Consider the following 6,427-nt stretch of genomic DNA (forward strand, 5'->3'; position numbering starts at 1 on the left):
CTCTAGAGAATACCTTGGCCCTGTCCCATCCAAGCTCCCGGCCTACCTACAATCTCCACAAAAGCAATCTTGGCAAGCACCCAGGAGTACTAGCTCAGAGATCTGTACTCCCTAAACAGTAGGCTCAAAAATGTCAGTTTAAAGAGAAGTCAGGTCCCCTTATCCTCTCTTACCTTCTTCAAGGCCACCTACCTAGTTATAATTGTCTAAGAATCCACTTTTTCTAGGCATAGACCGTGGGAGTCAGGGCAGAGCACAGCTACCATGGACTACACAGACAACCTGAACTTGACTAGAATGTAACATAGTAATGGCAACCCTTGTAGCTACGCTAAAAGCTACCAAGCATGAGTGCCTATTATGCCACAAGCACTGTTCTAAACATTTTACATGGGCTAACTAATTTACTTTTCACAATAAGGCTATGAGGTTTATACTATTATCCTCATTTAACAGATGAGAGAAGTGAGGCCCAGAGAGGAGAAGTAGCTTGCCTAAAGTCACAAAGCAAATTATAACACAGCCAGGATTCAAGCTCAGACTGTCTGACTCTGGAGCACACACTGTTACACTGTTTAACTGTTTCACTGTGCTGTGAGATGCACCCAGAAACAGCACAGAGATAAGCATTCTCTGAGGTGAATTAGAGAGACCAATCCTCAACATTGAGCACTGGGCTCAGATCTAGCAGGTCCTAGAAAAATGGCCACATCACTTCAAGCAGCTCACAGGCTAGAGGACAGCACAGAGGGGGCAATTACTGCCTCCTCCTGGAGGGTTTACAGAAGGCATCAAAGAGGAGGAGACTTTTGCATTTAGGTGTAAAGCTTAAAATAAGCAACTACTAGGGCCTTATTCCAGAGCAAGCATACCAAGTCTCCCGGACTATAGCGCTGCCACGCATACAGAGAGTATATTGTTCCTCATTGTTTTGGTGAAATTCTGTAAGGTGGGCCACATTTGACATGTAAAGAAAACATTTGATATGTTAAGAAATTATTGCAGGGGCCAGCCGCATGGCTTGGTGGTTAAGTGCGCGCACTCCGCTACTGGTGGCCCGGGTTCGGATCCCCGGCGCGCACCGATGCACCGCTTCTCCGGCCATGCTGAGGCCGTGTCCCACATACAGCAACCAGAAAGATGTGCAACTATGACATACAACTATCTACTGGGGCTTTGGGGGAAAAAAAAAGGAAGAGGATTGGCAATAGATGTTGGCTCAGAGCCGGTCCTCCTCAGCAAAAAAAAGAGGAGGATTGGCACGGATGTTAGCTCAGGGCTGATCTTCCCCACAAAAAAATAGAAAAAAAGAAATTATCGCAGAGCAAAGACAGAATTTTAAAATACATAAATATCCTCACATCCATTAGGATGGCTACTATAAAAAACAGAAAATAATGAGTGTTGGTGAGGATGTGGAGAAATTGGAACCCCTGTCAGTGGAAATGTAAAATGGTTCAGCCTCTATGGAAAACAACATGGAAGTTCCTCAAAAAATTAAAGAATTATAGAATTACCGTATGATCCAGCAATTCCACTTCTGGGTATATATCCAAAAGAATTGAAAGCAAGATCTCAAGGAGATATTTGCACATCTATGTTCAGAGAAGCATTATTTAAAATACTCAAGAGGTAGAAGCAACCCAAGTGTGCGTTAATGAATGAACGCATAAACAAAATGTGGTCTATACATACAGTGTAATATTACTCAGTCTTGAAAAAATAAGGAAATTCTGTCACATGGCACAACATGGATGAATCTTGAGGATATTATGCTAAGTGAAATAAACCAGTTGCAAAAAGACAAATATTGTATGATTCCACTTATATGAGGTGCCTAGCGTAGTCAAATTCATGGAGACAGAAAGTAGAATGGTGGTTGCCAGGGGCTGGGGAGGGGGCTGGGGTGTTGTCACATAATGGGAATAGAATTTCAGCTTTGCAAGATGAAAAAGTTCTGGAGTTCGGTAATGCCCGATTAGTCCCTTTCCTGACATCAGGGTCGTGTTGATCTGCTAATTTGCAACTAAATGCCTCTTTGAAACTTTGATGAAAATGTATCCTGGGTGTGTTTAATGTATATTCTTTGTGCTAAAAGGATGTAAGACTGTACTGAAAACCATACTTCTCTGGAAAGCTTTCTAAGGCCTTCACAGGTTATAATCCTCACTCTGGCTCAAGTAAAACTCACCTTATTTCTCTTATCTATAGAATGGTTATTGGTTATTTTGCATCATCAACAATACATTATTGCTATTGTTATTATTGTTATTTTAATATGGTGCTCAAAAAAGGAAATGCCCAATGACCTTCTTGAAGTATTTTTATAGCTTAATTTTCCTGGAAGGGAAAAAAATGAGTGTCTTCAGTGATTGCTACACTTGGACATGGTTCAGTCAGTTGACAAGTAGATCCTGGGGACTCAAGGGGCTATTTTAGCCCAGTATTGACCAGGACCACTGCTGAATCTACCTCTTGGTCTTCCCATTAGCCATGCTGCTCTGCATTTAGTAGGCCTCAATAAATGTAGCTGAAAGATGTCAGAGCAAGCACTGCCATGGCTCAGTCCAGAGATTTCTGCAGCATCAGCTGAGCCCTCAACCACTATACCTCCTCACTACTACAACAGCATTTGACAAGTTACTTGTCTTGGAGCCAGCAGTAGAAAGACCCAAAAGCCAAGGTCTCCCTCCTAGAGCCAGTGCAGTTGTTTCTTTCTTTTTTTTTTAAAGAGAATTTATTTTATTTTATTTACTTATTCTTTTGTGAGAAAGATCAGCCCTGAGCTAACATCCATGCCCATCTTCCTCTACTTTATATGGGACACCGCCACAACATGGCTTGACAAGTGGTGCGTCGGTGTGCGCCCAGGATCCGAACCTGGGAACCCCAGGCCACCAAAGTGGAGTACATGCACTTAACCGCTTGCGCCACCGGGCCAGCTCCATGCAATTGTTTCTTAATCAGCCTTGAATGGCTAGACCACCAAAGAGGGGATGCCTTCATTACCTGCTAGAGCTTAGTCTCTCCTCAAAGAATTACTAGGGCTTCCCCAGACTGGTTGGGCAGTTGTTTGAGGGCCCAGGAAGGTAGGATGTGACAACCAGCATACTCGCTGGCTAACATAGGCTCCAGGCTACACCTGGAATAGACCAGGTTGTAATTATTTCTAATAATCTTAAATACCATCCTTCATTTCTAAAACAATTATCATATGCCAAGCATAGTTCTAAGCACTGTACATATATTTACTTATTTAATGCTCACAAACAACCCTCTGAAGTAGATGCTCAAAGAGGTCAAAACTTACAACTACTTTCCCCAGACCTTAGCTGGAATGAGCCTCCTGTAGCTGCTTACTTCCTCAAAGGGCCAAGTAACTCTGATGTAGGAGATGCTGGTGTGTAGTCATCTTCCCAGTCCAAAAAAACTGTCCTCTGCTTGTGAATTTAGGTCAGCCTAGGTTAAGGTACAAAAAACGAATCAGGAGGGCCAGCCCTGGTGGCCTAGTGGTTAAGTTAGGTGTGCTCCACTTCGGTGGCCCAGGTTTGGTTCCCAGCTGCAGACCTACTTGTCTGTCAGTGGCCATGCTGTGGTGGCGGCTCACATACAAAATAGAGGACGATTGGCAACAGATGTTAGCTCAGGTTGACTCTTCCTCAGCAAAAAGAGGAAGACTGGTAACAGGTGTTAGCTCAGGGTGAATCTTCCTCAGCAAAAAAAAAAAAAAAAGAATCAGGAGAAGCATTACTTTTGAGATGAGTTATGGAAATGATCTGAAGCCCTAGCACCTAGTGTATATCCCAGCCTATAACAGAATACTGAGATAGTGTGTGTGGTGTAGGTGAATAAATGAATGAATGAACGAAGCACATTAAATTTTTTCAGCAAAGATTTATGTTAAATGATCCATGCTTTGGTCCAAAAGTTTGTATCCTCCCAAAACGCATATGTTGAAATCCTAACCCCCAGTGTGATGGCATTAGGAGGTGGGGCCTTTGGGAGGTGCTTAGGTCATGAGGATGGAGCCCTCATGAATGAGATTAGTGTTCTTATAAAAGAAGCTCCACAGAGATCCCCTGCCCCTTCCACCATGTGAAGCTATAATGAGAAGTTGGCTGTCTGTAACCCAGAAGTGGGCTCTCACCAGAAGGCGACCATGCTGGCACACTGATCTTGGACTTCCAGACTCCAGAGCTGTGAGAAATAAATGTCTGCTATTTATAAGCCACCCAGTCTGTAATATTTCATTATAGCAGGCTGATAGGACTAAGAGAATCCAATAACTAAATAAACAAACAAAAGCACATTGGTAAGAAGAGCCTTTTCACTTCTACTTTGCAGGACCCAGATCCCAGGACACAGAAAAAGAATTCTATTGGTTCCCAAACCTCTGCTGTGCCCTGAAATGGAAATGGGAGAGGAACCAAGGACTCCGGAGCAGAGGAGCCCGATGCTTGGGGCATCCAGGACAGTAATGGTGGAAGTTGGCTCTCACCACTCAAGCCAGAAGAGGCCCCTGGCCACTCTGTCTGTCCCCTGAGCTATTGAACATGAAGTTAGGAGATGGCTGCATCCTTCCAGGCTCTTGCATCTGGCCAGGACCCCAATGAAGGCCTCAACTTAATGCTATTTCCCAGGGAAAGTGCCTTCACCAGCAACTCGGCCCAGCCCTGCACTATTAGCTTCAGATGATCTGGGCAATGCAAATTTGTCATCCTTTATCTAGCACTTTAGTCTGATCCCCAGGAAAGAGCTTTGAATCCTGGTTTCAGTAAACATCTCTCTAATCTGTAAGCTATTTATCAAATATGAATGTGCTTTTTGAAATGAGTAACTCATTTCCCTGGCGTTTTTGTTCCAAAAATAATTGGAAGTGACAATACAAAGAATTACACATGGAGTTGAATCATCATAAAATAAAGTTGGAACTGCCCTTGGAGGCTCGCTCTCTTATGCAGCTTCCTCTCCGAGGAGGCACAGGTACTTCCATAGGCAAATCTGTGTTCCATTATTGATTAGCTTTTAGCCTCTTGCTACATATTAGATTAGGATGGCTCTGTGAATAGAGAATGAATAGTCCAACCACATATACAAACATCTTAGGAAAGAGTTTCTAATGTGATTTTTTAAAATAGGAAACCTCATTTGGACAAAATTGGGGAAAATGACAGACTCCATTAAACCCACACTCTAGGTGACTTCTTATATTTGCATTCTGTTCTTTTCAGAATGAAGCTGAAGATCGCTTTTACCCAATTTGGCATGTAGGCATGTTGTGTGTGTTTGTATGTGTGCACATATACATCAACCACTGTAGACAGCAATTTGAAACTAAGGCATTAGAAGACATTCTAAAGGAGAATACACGATGTATGCTATGAGACTGTTCTTTAAGATTAAGCCATTAAAACTCTAAAATTTATGTTTAAAAGAGGTTTCAAGTTCAAATATTCTAAATTTAGCCAAAAACATTTGGCAGCACACTCTTCTGCTTCCTCTCCCTCTTCTGCTTTCTCTGAATTTTTGTTTCTTGTTCATGTAAGTGTATCTGCCTCAGAAGCTGCATGGGCAAGGGACCAGTGAGTCTTGGAAAGCTGTGATGGTTCTGATGGTCCAATGCCAAAACAACCAACTGGATGTGGGCCTGTTTATTCAGAGCATTTCTTTGGCATTATCCCAACCACAAAATCCTGGTTGCTAAACTGAGCTCCACTTTACTCATTCTAGAATGTATTACTACTGGTCAGAGAGGCACAGACTATATCCCTTTATGCCACGAGTATAGTCCTCTCCTAGAGAAAATAACCTTCCTGACCAGGAACTTGTTGATCAATTTCTGAGCTCATATTGGTTTGTATTGCTCCTGTAATAAATTACCACAAGTTTATTGGCTTAAAACAACACAAATTTATTATCTTACAGTTTCAGATGTTAGAAGTCAGACATGGGTCTCATTGAGCTAAGATCAAGGTGTCAGTAGGGCTATGTTCCTTTCCAGAGGCTCTAGAGGAGAATCTGTTTTCTTCTTCTTTCTAGCTTCTCGAGACTGTCTGCATTCCTTGGCTTATGGCCCATTCCTCCATCTTCCAAGTTAACAAAGTCGCATCTCTCTGAACCTTCTTTCATGGTGACATTTCTTTCTGAATATGATCAGGATAGGTTCTCTGCTTTTAAGGACTCAGGATCAGAGTTGGTCCAACTAGATAATCTAGGATAATGTCCCCCATCTCAAGGTCTTTAACCTTGATCATATTTGCAAAGTACCTTTAGCCATGTAAGGTAACATATCCATAGGCTCTGGATTTAGGACATAGATATCTTTGGGGGCCATTATTCTGCCTTCCACAGAGCGCCATCATTTTTGTTGCTGTTTTTCTTAGTGGTGGTAATGCTAGGAGAACCTCCTCATTTACAATGGATTTGA

This window comes from Diceros bicornis, chromosome X (genome assembly GCF_020826845.1).
Source record: "Diceros bicornis minor isolate mBicDic1 chromosome X, mDicBic1.mat.cur, whole genome shotgun sequence".
In the NCBI taxonomy this organism is placed as follows: Eukaryota; Metazoa; Chordata; class Mammalia; order Perissodactyla; family Rhinocerotidae; genus Diceros; species Diceros bicornis.